At 34.3% G+C, this 16,096-nt stretch overlaps 1 long non-coding RNA gene across 4 annotated transcripts; it reads right to left on the minus strand.

The window, feature by feature from the left end:
- Positions 1–4,162: 4,162 nt before the first annotated feature.
- On the minus strand, positions 4,163–6,589 carry LOC107949605 (uncharacterized). Of its 4 annotated transcripts, XR_005911390.1 has the most exons (4): positions 6,065–6,567; positions 5,633–5,704; positions 5,149–5,223; positions 4,163–5,078 (listed from the first exon to the last, which is right to left on the minus strand). It is a non-coding gene; the product is annotated as an uncharacterized lncRNA (long non-coding RNA). The 4 variants fall into 4 exon arrangements; XR_005911387.1 differs by having other exon boundaries at positions 4,163–5,223; XR_005911389.1 differs by having other exon boundaries at positions 5,149–5,704.
- Positions 6,590–16,096: the final 9,507 nt, after the last annotated feature.

The following is a 16,096-nucleotide window of genomic DNA, read 5'->3' on the forward strand; positions in this document are numbered from 1 at the left end:
GCATCTATTCCCATATATAACTCAAAACATGCATAAGATCTAAATAATACCACTTTCTATATAATCGAATCACTTAAGAAGAAGATAAATCTATTCTGATTACTTGTTTATACTTATAGATAGATCACAACCTGACTCTGATACCAATTGTTGGAAAATCAACTTCGAAAAATGCAACAAAAATTAGGTTTAAGAGAAAACCAGAGTTTTAATTTTTTTTTCAAAAATAAGAACTTGGTTGTGCTATCTAAAGTAATACACACTTAATCAAAATCATACATTTAAGATTTGTCTAGGATGAACTCTTCGACAGAGTAGTCTTCTTCGTTATCTTCAAGCTCACGTCTTTCGAGTGTGGGATCGCTTCCAATTAGAAAAATTTTCACAAAATTACCAATAGGGTAATTTTATAATTTATCTAAACTTCTGGGGTCAAGTTGTAAATAAAAATAATATCTCTAGAAATTTTCTGAAATAATTTCTTTAGAAAATTTTCTTTTTACAACTTTTTTTTTGAATTTAAATGTATGAGAATAATGACCATACTCTTTTTATATAGGAAGAGTTTAGAGACAGGTGAACTAGGATTAGAATTAATACACTAATATTAAATTAATAAAATATTATCAATATAAATATAAATATTAAATTAAATATATCGTATTAATATAAAATTAATAAAATACTATCTAGATAAATGTTTAATTTATTAAAATAATACTATATTGGGAAAAATTAATTTGAAATCAAATTACTCGGTAGAGTTCAACTAGAAATATATTTTCCCACTCCTCTTCTGTCAAAGAACTATCGTTGCTGACCATTCGTCGGCTGCTGGATCGTCACTGTCACATTTGTCGTGCCTAATGGTGTCGTTGTAGGTGCAACTCCCCCGACACCTCAAATCGTTGCATCTGTGCCTAAATGGGCTTGGTCAGCTCGACACCACCTCGTGAGGCTGTCGATATTGTGGCTGGGGCGGGGTTGGCTATTTGAACGGCTGGCCCTGTGCCCAGCCTATCCCTTTTTCCTGATCGGCAAATGCCTGCCTAGGCCGGTCATTCACACGACTAGCTGTATAAGGTGCAGCATCCCTCGGCTAGGCATTCGTACGCCTAGCCTGATGTCGCCGATAGGCTTGGTTGAAACCCCCAAAAAGCTATTTGAATAGTTTGTTGTCATGGCCGGGGGCACCATCGGTCAGGTATTTGTGTGCTTGACAGGTGAAGCGATCAGTTCCATTGTTGCCAGTTCAGTCTAAGCCAATGACAACCCGATTGGTCTGATCAAGCATCGGTTGGACTGTCGGTTCTGTTTCACACACTGCGCCTAGTTTAATCAGTTTTGAGTTTCAGTTTTGATTTTTGGTTCTCGGGTCTAATTTTCGATCTCGGGTCCAATTTTCAAGTTCAATTACCCATTTGCCTAATTGTTTGACTTAAAAATTGATTGCCAAAAATATCATATTTATTTTAATTAGTTTGATTAATTTAATTTTACTTGATCAAAATTAATTTTTCCAAAAATCACTGAGATTTTCGAAATTAATTATTCAAGAAAATTCTTTAATCAAATTCTCTAGTGAAACAATTCTCATGACTACCTAATTTAATTTCACATCGAATAAATCGACTCAATTAAATTATTTTCAAAATCGTAAAATTTTTTTCTGATTTAAATGTAGCATGATTGAGCTTTTGTTGGGGTAGCAAAGGGACCAATCAAACATATACAATTAGGCTCGAGTTAATTACAATTATGTCCTGAAGCATTGTTTCGATAATTCACAATTTACTTAATCATGGAGTCGGTCCACAAAAAGTATCATGATTGAAAACTCATTATATACTTTTTACGAAAAAAATTCATTCAACTGCTTTGTCCAATGATCTCACTATGTGTGTGTTACCCTCATATGATATTCTTGATTCCTTTAAGTTAAATCCGTTCACTCAATACAATATTATTTTATCTCATTGTCACCATTGTGTCTTCTTAATGACTAATATGATCATTGTTAACTATGACTATGATTAATTGCTCGTTCTTGACACGCTCCATATTTATCAATCCATACAATACCAATGAGAGGATAACGTTAACACTTTAATCGAGCTATGAATTCCATTTTTGCTAGTAAAGTCATGTCATACACAAGTCATGTACCCAACATACCGGCTATCGGCTTGATCAGCTTTAAAGCATAAACCTCCACCTATATCAAAGCACATAAGTTACATACGTATGGATAGTGACTAACTTAGGATTTAGGTAAGTCACACCATGAATGTCACAAGTGAATTAATTTATAAATGAATTTAGAATTAATTCAACTTGAGTACAGTCTAGTGTATCATTCTTTTAATGAGTACATCTATGTCTCTACCCGTGGAGTCAACTACTCCGATAGCCAAGACTAGCCATCTTCTCTATTGCAATTATAGACGACATAATAATCTTTCTAAGCATTTGAATCAAATGCTCATTTTGATTCTTTTACGAGATTACAAACTTGTTTAAATTATCTACTGAAGTAAATTGTCTTTCTTGCAACGTAAATGTTCTTACAGTGCCACTTATCATCAGTTCGAACTTAGGCAATCAATGAACTAATATTTGCTTATCACAATTTTGTTATGTATGCAAAACAGGAAAAGCAGAAATACAAAAGATATAATAGTGAAATGTGAAATTAACTTTATTTATTCATCGTTCAAATAGATAAAAAAACAATTACATGTTTACTACAATATTAACACATTTCCCAACAAAAACAATGTCAAACTTTTTTCCCTTCGTTTTAAAGGGAGAATAATATCAATTTTCAAGACGAATCAAATTAAGCAAAAATATTTATTTAGGATTATTATCGTTTGCCACATGTAAAGGCGAATTTAGGGAGGGCTGATAAGGCCCCCGACCCTTCTAAATTTTTGTAAAATTACTTTTTAAGTCCATTTAATTTTTTTAATTTTGATATTTTAATTAGTGTTTAAAAAAAAGGAAAAATTTGTGTTCCCCACAAAGCTTTTCAAAGTTTTTTAAATTTGATTTCTTTTATAGAATTTATATATATTTTATGATAAATTTAGTAACATGTTTAATTTAATTCGGTAAACTAATACAAAATAGTATATAAATATTAGTTTCACTACAGCAAAATAGATTTTTAGCGGCACTTTTTTAGGCTTTTAGCGGCGTTTTTATGTGCCACTAAAAGTATTAGCGGCGCTTGTGCCGCTATAGACAACGTCGCTAATCACCTAAACGCCGCTAAAGATCATGACCTTTAGCGACGCTTCTACCAAAAACGCCGCTAAAGATCATAACCTTTAGTGACGCTTCTACCACAAACGCCACTATAAAGAATGGCTTTTAATGGCGCTTTTTCACAAACGCCGCTAAAAACATGACTTTTAAAAAATATTTTAATTAAATAATATTTATTTCTATCATAAATATTATATTATGTTTTATTTTTTAAATTTAAACTTTAAACTATTACTTTTAAGGATAAAAAATATTAAATTAAAATTTCTATTAAATTTTTAACTTTAAAGCTAAATATAAAAATTAATGAATTTAAAATAAGAAAATTAAAACAAGATGCATTCTATATTAGAATTATATAAGAAAATTGTTTACAGTATCAATTAGAGGTGTTCATGGGCCAGGTTCGGGCCGGGCCCATAAGAAAATCGGCTCGAGTCCTAGCCCGAGCCCGGCTCGGCCCGAAATATGGGCCTGAAATTTTGTCCAGGCCCAGCCCGGGGAAAATTCCTAAGCCCGGGCCCAGCCCGGCCCGGCCCATTTTTTAAATAAACACAAAAAAATTTTAGAAAATTAAAAAAAATATTTTAAAAATAAAAAAAAGTATTTTAAAATATTTTTAAAAATAAAATATATATATTTATTATATTCGGGTCGGGCTGGGCCCGGGCCCAAAAAGTGGTGCCCAAGGCCCGGCCCGTTTTCTAAACAGGCCTCATTTTTTTGCCCAAGCCCATATTTCGGACCTATATTTTTACCCAAACCCTCCCATATTTCAGGCGGGCCGTCAGGCCAGGCTGGGCCGCCCGGCCCATGAACACCTCTAGTATCAATTTAAGGTTGATCCAGAAAACATCCCTTAACTAATAAAATCTTATTTGATAAGGGCAGATAAAGACAAGAAAGCTATTCATTAATGAAAGCAAAAAGTATAACTATCCTCCATAAGTTTTGTTACCGCATTTAGTATAGTTCGTTAATCTTAAAGATATTTCAAAAGACAACAATTTCGCAAAAAAGTGTACAATATTTAATATAAGTGCAACAACAAGCACATTATTTATCATAACCTTCTTCAGGCTCTATACATCCTCTAAGCTGGAAATCCATCTCAATTCTGAAATCTTAAACGTCAAAACTGGTCATCAGCATGCAAACAACGTGGCTGTATAACTTCAGCAATAAATTATGCTGTCATCAAACTATGCCTCAAATCAAAGATATAGGTTACCCATCCACAGAGAGAAATGCATATATAGGCATAAATAACATCATCTCATTCTGCCAAATACATTAGACAATTTGTGGAGAGGAGAAACCAAAAAACAATCATAAATTGTAAGAACAGATTATGCCTGGACATATGCTTCTATGCCACCTTAAGTAGAAACTATTTCACAGGATTGATTGCCAAATACTCAAGCATACACTTAGACATCAAGTTTTGAACCAAAAAAATTGGAGCCAAGGGAATAGGAACAATAAATCTTCTCATAATCAGCATATGGTGATTTAGTTATGTTGCTGCTTACTATTTTCCATACACACTTCTTCTCTTTGCTTCAAATTCCAAAATCCAAACACACTATAAGGATTTAGAAGATGTTTTCACCAAACCCTTATTTCTTAATTTTTTTAAACTGAATTCTTTTTTTCCACCCATTTGTTTCAAGTATGAAATGATATAATTTTTTTAGTATCTATCACAATAACCTTTACTAAGAATTGAAATTAAATTTCTAAATTTTGAACAAAAATGAAAGTTCAATTAAATGATACCTTGGTGGATCACCAAATCTTTCAATTCACTGAAATGAATTGGCATAAAATTTAATTATATGTAAGAATTTAGGTAATTGGTTAAATATAAATGCATACCTTTAAAGGATTGAAAGATTTCAATTTGATTCCAACTTAAATCGAGTTTCTTCAAATTTGTGAAATTGCTCAATCCTATACATATCCACGTCCAATTCAAAAAGTTATTATGTTAATAAATTTAATTCCTACTTAAAATTTATAAACATATTTCTTTCTTTCAAAAAAATAAAGCAGTCGGAGATCCAAACTCAATCTTTCTTTTAAAAAAAATAAAGCAATCGAATATTTAATTTTCAGTTTTCAAATGTAATACTCAACTGTGGACACAAACTCTCTGGTCTTAAGGATTTTAATGACCTATTCTCTCATGACCAACTCTCAAAATCAACTCTTTAAGATTATAAGGATCTTTTTTCCCTTTGTATTTTTGCAAATCTTGTTTGAGTTTTTCCGGGTACAATTTACATTAAGGAGTGACCCTTTCTGGAATGTCTGTCAGGAAAGTCTGTCAGGAAAGTCATGCACAAATTAATACTTATACCTTTGTTTGAGATGCTTTCAATTTGGTTTTCACTTAAATCCAAGTACTTCAAGATTGCCAAATGATTCAATTCTGAAATTCAATCTCAAATATTGATCAGTTATATTCATGATATGATAAAATCAAATCACATACTGCAACAACTTTTCCTTGAACATAAATTTATAAACAACAAAATCACACTTAATTGAATTGTTAAGATCCCGACTCTACTGATTCAATCCTGAGCCTCAATTTTTACCAAATGAAAAACTCAGTTCTCTAGCAAATCCCATAGTGAAATTAAGACCATCGATATGATCGATGAAATCAACAGGACACATAAATTAAGTCATAGATTGATCACCTACCTACGCATAAAAACCCTAGAGCTTCTTTTAAAAAACCACGAAAAATAGAAATGAACAAAGATGTAAGAGAAAATATAATTACTTGGCTGAACTTCAGAGCATGTTGTTCGCCGGCAAGTTGGAGGGTACCATTGACGAAAACCAGCATGCCGCCAGCGCCAGAGGGCTAACAATCGACGGTGGTGATGCTGTGCTGACACTGCTGGAAAGAAGGGTGGTGAGCTTAGCGACAATGCTCTGAGAGCCTTGAATCTTTTGACTCTCGAAGGTCAACATTGAACCGTTCTGGTGCTAAGGAACCCTAAATTTACAATTCATTACACAAACTGCAAATAAAAAATAAAACCACTGCCACAACTGAGAAAATAAAAAATCAGGAAGAAGAAAGAAAAAATTAGTAGGTATGGGCTGTAGAGGGCTGCCGATTTGGGGAAATTGGGGGGAAAAATAAAGGGAATCGGGGTAGGGGAGAAATGGTTTGGGAAAAATAAAATGGGGAAAAAAGAAGAAGAGATTTCAGGTGGGATTTCTGGGGGGTGGGGGAGGGAATCGATTTTGGGAAAAAGAAGGTGAAAAAAAGAAAAAATTTCATTTGAAATTTTGGGATAAAAAAATATAATTACAAAACGATGCTGTTTTATAAAAAAACATATTTGTGGCGTTTGGAACAAAAACGCCACATTGCCCAACTTTTTGGCCGCATTTTCAGCAAAAACGCCGCTATTGCTTACCTTTTGTGGCGTTTTTCATAAACACCGCTAATATTAGACTTTTTTACAATTAGATAAAATATTTAAAAGAATTAGATAAAATTATAATTTTTAGTTTTTGTATTTTATTTTTATTTGTTATAATTTGGTCCTATCCAAAATAGATAGTTACCTATCCATATCAATCTGTTACTTTTTATTTATTTATCAATTTTTTTAGAATATTTTTAAATATAAAAGCATTAATTGAGTGTATAAAATTTCATCATTTAACAAATCTCAAGTAAAACTTAAATCCTAAACCATTTAATATATATAAAGTTTATCTATTATCTCTTAAATAATTTAAACTATAATCATAATTTTAATATATTAAAATTAACATTATCTCTTTTACAATTATATAAGAAATTATTTAATATATAAATTAAAAAACACTAATTAATCTAAATCCTAACTCCCTATCCCCTAAACCCAAAATCATAAAACATAACCCCTAAACTCTAAATCCCTAACCTTTAACCCTTGACCTCTAAACATTAAACCCCAACCCTTAAACCATAAATCGTAATCCCTAAACCCATAATCCATAAACCTTAAAATAATAACTCATAAACCTTAAACTCTACACCGTATACCTTAAACCCTAAACCTTAAACCCTAAACTATAATGATAATTAATTCAATATTTTAAAATTAATACTATCTCTTTTACGATTATATAAGAAATTGAGAAAAATATAATGTCGGTAATGACAATATATCGCAAAGAAAAATAGAAATAGAAAAATAAAGAACACACAAATTTTACGTGGAAACCCTTTTGGGGGAAAACCACGGGTAGAGGAGAAGAAAATTCACTATGTTGAAAACTTAATTACAAGAGGAGTAGACTATGCCTATTTATAGACTTGTAAACCTTATTCTAATAGGAGTGAAATTCCTTATTCAAATAATATCAAATAGATGGAGTTTAATAAGGTTTAGAAACCTTATTCTAAAATAAAATAAAAGAAGTATAATTCTATAGGGACTTTACTTTTATTTTATTTTACCACAGTATTTTATTTAAATAAGGATTTGGGTCACTTAATTCTAACAATCTCCACATTGACACGAATTCTTAATGAACAAGTTCTTCATCGCGAACTCTCAATGAACAAGTTTCTCCACCTCTTCCATAAAACCCCTTAAGCTAAGCAATACTCAAACTTGGTTATAGGAAGTGACTTAGTCATCATATGTGCAGGATTTTCATGAGTACTAATTTTGCTCACAACAATATCACCACGAGCAATAATATCACGAACAAAATGATACCGAACATCAATGTGTTTTGTTCTCTCATGAAACATTTGATCTTTTGTAAGGAAGATGGCACTCTGACTGTCACAAAATACTGTATTGATTTGAAGGTCTTCATTGAGTTCACTAAAGAGTCCCTTCAACCATATATCTTCTTTACAAGCCTCAGTAATCGCCATTTACTCAGCTTTAGTGGTAGACAAAGCGACTGTATTTTGCAAAGTGGCTTTCCAACTGATTGCACAACCTCCGATTGTAAAGACATAACCGGTGAGAGATCTTCTTCTATCGAGGTCCCAAGCAAAATCAGCATCAACATACCCAATGACTCCATCTCTAGTTCTTCCAAACTGTAAGCAAACATCAGTAGTACCTCGTAAGTATCTTAAAACCCACTGAACTACTTTCCAATGTTCTTTACCAAGATTCGCCATGTATCTGCTAACTGCACTAACTGCATATGATAAATCTGGACGTGAACAAACCATGACATACATGAGAGAACCCACTGCGCTAGAGTATGGAACATGTGACATGTACTCAATCTCATCATCTGATTGCGGAGACAAAGCCGATGAAAGTCTGAAATGGGCTGCTAAAGGAGTACTAACAGGCTTAGCATTCTGCATATTGAATCTGGAAAAAACTTTTTCAATGTACCATTTCTGACTTAGATACAATTTACTTGCTTTCCTATCCCTGAGAATCTCCATACCAAGTATCTACTTTACTGGTCCCAAGTCTTTCATCTCAAATTCTTCACTTAGTTAGGCTTTGACCTTTCTTATCTCTCATTTATCTTTCGCTGCTATCAATATGTCATCAACATAAAGGAGTAGATACACAAAAGAACCATCACTGTTTTTCTTAAAGTAAACACAACTGTCAAAGCTACTTCTTTTAAAATCATGAGAAGTCATAAAGGAGTCAAACCTCTTATACCACTGTCTTGGTGACTGTTTCAAACCGTAAAGGGACTTTTTCAACAAGCAAACATAGTCCTCTTTTTCTGAAACTGTAAAACCCTCTGGTTGTTGCATGTAAATATCCTCCTCAAGCTCTCCATGCAAAAATACAGTTTTTACATCTAACTGCTCAAGCTCCAAATCATGCATGGCCACAATACCAAGTAAAGCTCGAATCGAACTATGCTTTACAACTGGAGAGAACACATCTGTGAAGTCCACTCCTGGAATTTGACTGTAACCCTTTGCAACAAGCCTTGCTTTATATCTGGGTTCTTCAACTCTTAGAGTCACCTCTTTCTTTTTAAACACTCATTTACAACCAACAACCTTTTTACCTTTAGGAAGTTTCACAAGATCCCATGTTTGATTTTTGTGTAGTGATTCCATCTCCTCTTGCATAGCAAACATCCACTTTTCTGAGTCTTCACAACTAACCTCCTTAAAATAATTAGATGGCTATTGGTTTGCATCTATATCTTCAGTCACATTTAAAGCATAAGCAACTAGATCAGCCTCGGCATAATTCTTTGGAGGTTTAATTTCTCTTCTAGTTCTGTTTTTGGCGATAGAGTATTGTGGTGAAGAAGCAACTCTATTTTGAATTTTTGTACTGCCTTTAGTAGTCGACTCTGTTGTAGATTCTAGATCAATCTGATGCTTCACTTGCTTTTGATTTTCTTTATTGGAAGAGTCTTTAAGAGATAACTTAGGTAGCATAGCAGTTTCATAAAAAACAACATCTCTACTAATCACAACTTTTCTATTTTCAGGACACCATAACTTATGCCCTTTTACACTAGCTTTATAACCAAGAAAAATACATTTAATAGATATCGGTTCCAATTTTCCATTATCAACATGAGCATACGCAGGACAACCAAAGATCTTTAAATCAGAATAGTCAGCAGGATTACCAGACCATACCTCTTGTGGAGTCGTTTTCTCAATGGCAACGGATGAAGATCGGTTGATCAAAAAACATGCAATAGAGGCTGTTTCTGCCCAAAATGATTTTGATAAGTTGGCATTTGACAACATACATTGAACCTTCTCTATGATCGTTCGGTTCATTTGTTCTGCAACGCCGTTTTGCTGTGGAGTATGACGAACTGTCAAGTGTCTCATGATCCCTTCTGACTTGCACAGTTTATTAAATTAATCAGAACAGAACTCTAAGCCATTGTCTGTGCGGAGATATTTTATTTGCTTTCCTGTCTGTTTTTCAATCATGGTTTTGCAAGACTTAAATTCGGAAAACACATCACTTTTCTTCTTCAGGAAGAACGCCCACACTTTTCTGAAAAATCATCAAGAAAAGTTAGCATATAATTAGCTCCACCTCTCGAAGGCCCTTTGGATGGCCCCCATAGATCAGAATGAATATACTCTAACGTTCCCTTCGTATTATGGATTCCTCTGGTGAATCGAACTCTCTTTTGCTTCCCAAAAATGCAGTGCTCAAAGAACTTCAGTTTACAAATTCCTTGCCCATCAAGAAGTCCTCTTTTGCTCAATTCTGCCATGCCATTCTCACTCATATGCCCTAGGCGCATATGCCAAAGTTTAGTAATATCATCATCTGACAAGGAAAAGGATGACACAGCTACATCACCAGTAATAGTAGAACCCTGCAAAACATATAACTTGGCAGTCTTTCTCTGCCCTTTCATCACAATGAGGGAACCTTTGAAAATCTTTAAAACCTCACTTTCAGCTGTGTATTTGTACACTTTTGAATCAAGAGTACTTAATGAAATTAAATTTCTCTTTAATTCTAGAACATGTCGTACGTCACTAAGGGTTCTGACAACTCCATCAAACATTTTAACTCTAATTGTTCCAACACCTGCAATTCTACATGAAGCATTATTTTTTATCAACACAATACCTTCAGACACTATTTCATAAGTTGTAAACCAATCCCGATTGGGACTCATGTGGAAGGTGCAACCCGAATCAAGGATTCACTCCTCGCTCGCTTTGGAATTGTTGACAGAAGCGACTAGAAGTTCACCATCGCTGTAATCTTCTACAACATCAGCTTTACCCGAATTTTCTAGTTGTTTTCCATTTTGATTCGCAGCCTCTCTTTTGATCTTATTCTGTAGCTTATAGCACTCAGATTTAATGTGCCCTTTCTTCTTGCAAAAGTTACAAGTTTTACCTCTGTTTGAAAACTTCGATCTACCTTTAGATTTACTGCGAGGATTCCGTTCCTGTGTCCTTCCACGATCATCATTAGCATTATGATCTTGTCTCCCATGAACAATAAGACCCTTTCCCTGAGAGTCAGTTTTAACCATAAGATGCTTCATCTTATCATACGAGGTTAAAGAATCATAAACCTCATCAACTGTGAGAGACTCGCGACTATATAAAATCGTATCTCTAAAAGTTGAATAAGACGGGGGCAACGAACAAAGTAGAATCAGCCCTAGATCTTCCTTATCATACTGAACCTCCATGGCCTCCAAGTTTGAGAGAATTTCTTTGAACACTGTTAAGTGTTCGTGCACAGATGCACATTCCTCCAAATGATGAGCATAAAGACGCTGTTTCATATGTAGTTTGCTAGTTAGAGTTTTCGACATACATATCTGTTCCAACCTCTTCCATAATCCAGCGGTAGTCTTTTCCTTCATCACATCCTGCAAAATTTCGTTAGACAAATGCAGATGTAACTGTCTTAACGTCTTTCGATCTTTGCGCTTCTTCTCTTCTTCCGTCAAAGTTGAAGGCATCTTATCTACCCCTAGTAGGGCTTCCTCTAAGTCCATCTGTGCAAGAACTGCTTGCATCTTTATCTTCCACAATGCAAATCTGGTGTTGCGATCCAACAACAGAATTTCGTACTTCAAAAACGTCATTACCGTGATTGAGATGAACAACTCGTAAGCTCTGATACCAATTTGAGAAAAATATAATGTCGGTAATGACAATATATCGCAAAGAAAAATAGAAATAGAAAAATAAAAAACACACAAATTTTACGTGAAAACCCTTTCGGGAAAAAACCACGGGCAGAGGAGAAGAAAATTCACTATGTCGAAAACTTAATTACAAGAGGAGTAGACTATGCCTATTTATAGGCTTGTAAACCTTATTTTAATAGGAGTGAAATTCCTTATTCAAATAATATCAAATAGATGGAGTTTAATAATGTTTAGAAACCTTATTCTAAAATAAAATAAAAGAAGTATAATTCTATAGGGATTTTACTTTTATTTTATTTTACCACAGTATTTTATTTAAATAAGGATTTGGGTCACTTAATTCTAACAAAAATTATTTAATATATAAATTAAAAAACACTAATTAATCTAAACCCCTAACCCCTATCCCCTAAACCATAAATCATAAACCCCTAACCCTTAACCCTTAACCCTTAACCACTAAACCTTAAACTCCAACCCTTAAACCATAAATCATAATCCCTAAACCCATAATCCATAAACCATAAGATAGTAACTCCTAAATCTTAAACCCTAAACTATAATGATAATTAATTCAATATTTTAAAATTAATACTATCTCTTTTACGATTATATAAGAAATTATTTAATATATAAATTAAAAAACAATTAGTAATGTACCCAAAAAACTTTAAAATTATTTTAAATAATAGTATTTTAATTTTTCCAGTTTTAACAAATATTTTTCTATGTTTTTTTATTTCAAATTATTTCTACGTGTCATTATTTTTTTCTGAAGATTTTAAATATTCAATTAAAAATAAATTTAATTTTAAATAATATAAATAAACCGATTAAATAATAAATAGACAGATAAAATGTTTTTTGCGGCGCTTTTCAAAAATGCCGCTAAAGCCCCGAAAGGTCTGAAAACGACATCGTTGGGCTTAGGTCTTTTGCGGGGTTTTTTAGAAAAACGCCGCTAATGCTCATTTTCAGCGGCGTGTTTCGAAAAGTGCCACAAATGCTCAATCTTTAGCGGCGTTTTTTATCCAAACGCCGTTAAAAACCTGTTTTGCTGTAGTGTTTGGTAAAAATAAAGTTTAATAATTACAATATTTAAGTACAAATGGTATCTGAATATTAATTAGGTAAAAATAAAGTTAAATAATTATAATATTAATACAAATTTAACATTTAACTTATTTTGTTTTCTCTATAAACTTTAATAATTAATATTGTAATACCCAATTATTGCCCGGGGCCCAAAATCCTAAAGCCCAATGACCCAATACACCAAACCAAAAACTACAAGCCCAAATAATTAATCCAATTACAGCCCAATTTCATTAACTTAAGCCCAAATATTAGGCTAACCAAATTAACCTAATGTTAATTTGTTTCCAGACACCTTAAGTCGGTCCCTTGCGCTGCAACAACCGTTTCCTTACACGTTCTTCATGCCGCAACAACTTCGCTCCCGATTCTGCCCCTCGCACGCCGCAGCAACTTCGCCCATGAGTGCCAAATTGGGAATTTCCTTATGTTGTAAAGAAGACCTTTTCTGGAGGAGCACTGATCTTGAGTGAGATGGATAGTAAAAACTTGTCTAATCCTGGAAACTCAGAATCAGTCAAGAAATACTTCGCTTAAAGAAGGAGAGGACCACGGTAAAAACTCGCAAAGGGCACTTTGAGTAACAAAAAAAAGAAGAAAAAAGATGTGAAAAAATAAAATAGAAAAATGAAAAATGAAAAATGGAAAAAGTAAAAATGGAGAGGCTAAGGTGAAAACCCTCAAAGGGCGCCTTAGACCAAAGGAGATTTGAGTTGAAAATCCGAAAAGGGCTGCTCAAATTTTGATCAGAATAGGGCTGGAAGTGATCAGAGTGGCTCAGATTTTGATTGGAATGGGGCATGTGGTGGTTTTGATATACCTGAATCTGCAGGAAAGGGTATGCGACATCTTGGGGCATCGATAGAGTATTGTAGATATCCCAAACACATGTCAAACTCAGAATGGTCTTCAAGAAGTTTGTACAGAGAAGTTCAATCTGCGTTATCTGGGGCACCTAGTCTTCATACTATTTATATTGAATTGCCTGTTCTTGGAATACTTTATTCTTTTTCAAGATACGAGTCAATTCCTCTTGTATTCTTAATATTCTTGATAATATGTTCATTTCAAGCTATGTTATCAAACCAATTCTATTTTATCTTTTATTTTGTTCCTTTTGCAAACATGTTACATTAGAATAATGATCAATGGACTAATAAAACTTTCACAAGGGAAGTTTTGCATATTACTCTAGAAGTTTCTAAATAATACAGTAACCTGAAACAGGACTATTGTTTAGAACGCACCAAGCTTAAAGGTTGAAAGATCTGGGAATGAAAGGTCTAAATTAAGACTATCCCTTCAGATTTTGTTGTCATAACATTGATTGAGCAAAGAGACAAGATGTCGTATTGGTGACAAAGCTTCAATGAACAAACAAGCAATGATCACCGAGTATTAAGAAGAAGTTGTTCTTAGAGAAGAAATTCTTCATTTGTGCATAGGCATTTGGTATGACACATTGAGAACTGTATAAAGAACCAAAGTGCTTCACATTGCAATGAGAGAAAATTGAGAAAAGTCATGTTTTTCTACCATTGGGTTACAGTGAAAGGATGATACAAATTTGGTGTCCCAATAGATTAAATTTTGAAGTTCACAGTGGGGGGCAATTTGGTTAAGTGTTTTTTAGAGATGCCAGTCGAGCAAGAATGCGTTTTAGCACGCCGGTAATAAATTCTTAATTAACTTTGAGTAATGACAACCTAAGCGAGATCATTCTCAGAAAAAAAATATTTTACATTCATTCAAATGTCATTCATACACGTCTAGTTAGGAGCATTTGATTCATTCTGATCATAACATCCTAATCACTAGGCATAATTAGGTTCATAGATTGAAATATACAGGTAATGTTCCCCAGAGAACAAATCGGTGAAACCATGAATCTTACTTTCTTGGCATTGTAGCAGAGCAGATTGAAGCTACGACAGCAAATTTTATTTCCCTGGCATTAAGGCTTGGATTAGTTGAAGTTGAGCAGATTGAAGCTGTGGGCAGCGAACCCTATCTCTTTGGCATTACAATGAAAAGGATTGAAACCATAACGGTGGATCTTATTTCCCTGGCGGTGTAGTGAAACAGATTGAAGCTACGACGGCGGATCTGGTTTCCCCGACATTTGTAATTTAAAAGATTGAAGCCACAATGGCGAATCTTACTTCCTTAGCGGTGCAGTGGAACAGATTGAAGCTACGACGGTGGATCTGGTTTCCCAGACATTGTAGTTAAAAAGATTGAAGCCACAACGATGGATCTTACTTCCCTAGCAGTCTAATTGGAACAGATTGAAGCTACGACGGTGGATCTTGTTTCCCAGACATTGCAATTAAAAAGATTGAAGCCACAACGACGAATTTTACTTCCCTGGTGGTGTAGTTGGAACAGATTAAAGCCACGACGGCGGATCTGGTTTCCCAGTCATTGCAATGGAAAAGGATTGAAACCACAACGGTGGATCTTATTTCCCTGGCGGTGTAGTGGAACAGATTGAAGCTACGACGGCGGATCTGGTTTCCCCGACATTTGCAATTTAAAAGATTGAAGCCACAATGGCGAATCTTACTTCCCTAGCGGTGCAGTGGAACATATTGAAGCTACGACGGCGGATCTGGTTTCCCAGTCATTGCAATTAAAAAGATTGAAGTCACAACGGCGAATCTTACTTCCTTGGCGGTGTAGTTGGAACAGATTGAAGCTACGACGGTTGATCTTATTTCCCAGACATTGCAATTAAAAAGATTGAAGCCACAATGGCGAATCTTACTTCTTTGGCGGTGTAGTTGGAACAGATTAAAGCCACGACGGCGGATCTGGTTTCCCAGTCATTGCAATTAAAAAGATTGAAGCCACAACGGCGAATCTTACTTTCTTAGTGGTGTAGTTGGAACAGATTGAAGCCACGACGGCGGATCTGGTTTCCCAGTCATTGCAATTAAAAAGATTGAAGCCACAACGGCGAATCTTACTTCCCTGATGGCGTAGTGGAACAGATTGAAGCTACTACGGTGAATCTTGTTTCCCTGACATTACGGTTAAGCAGACAGAAGAAATTAATCCTATCTCCCTGAAGTTGCAGTGGAGCGGATTAAAATGACAGATC

This window comes from Gossypium hirsutum, chromosome D03 (genome assembly GCF_007990345.1).
Source record: "Gossypium hirsutum isolate 1008001.06 chromosome D03, Gossypium_hirsutum_v2.1, whole genome shotgun sequence".
Lineage (NCBI taxonomy): Eukaryota > Viridiplantae > Streptophyta > Magnoliopsida > Malvales > Malvaceae > Gossypium > Gossypium hirsutum.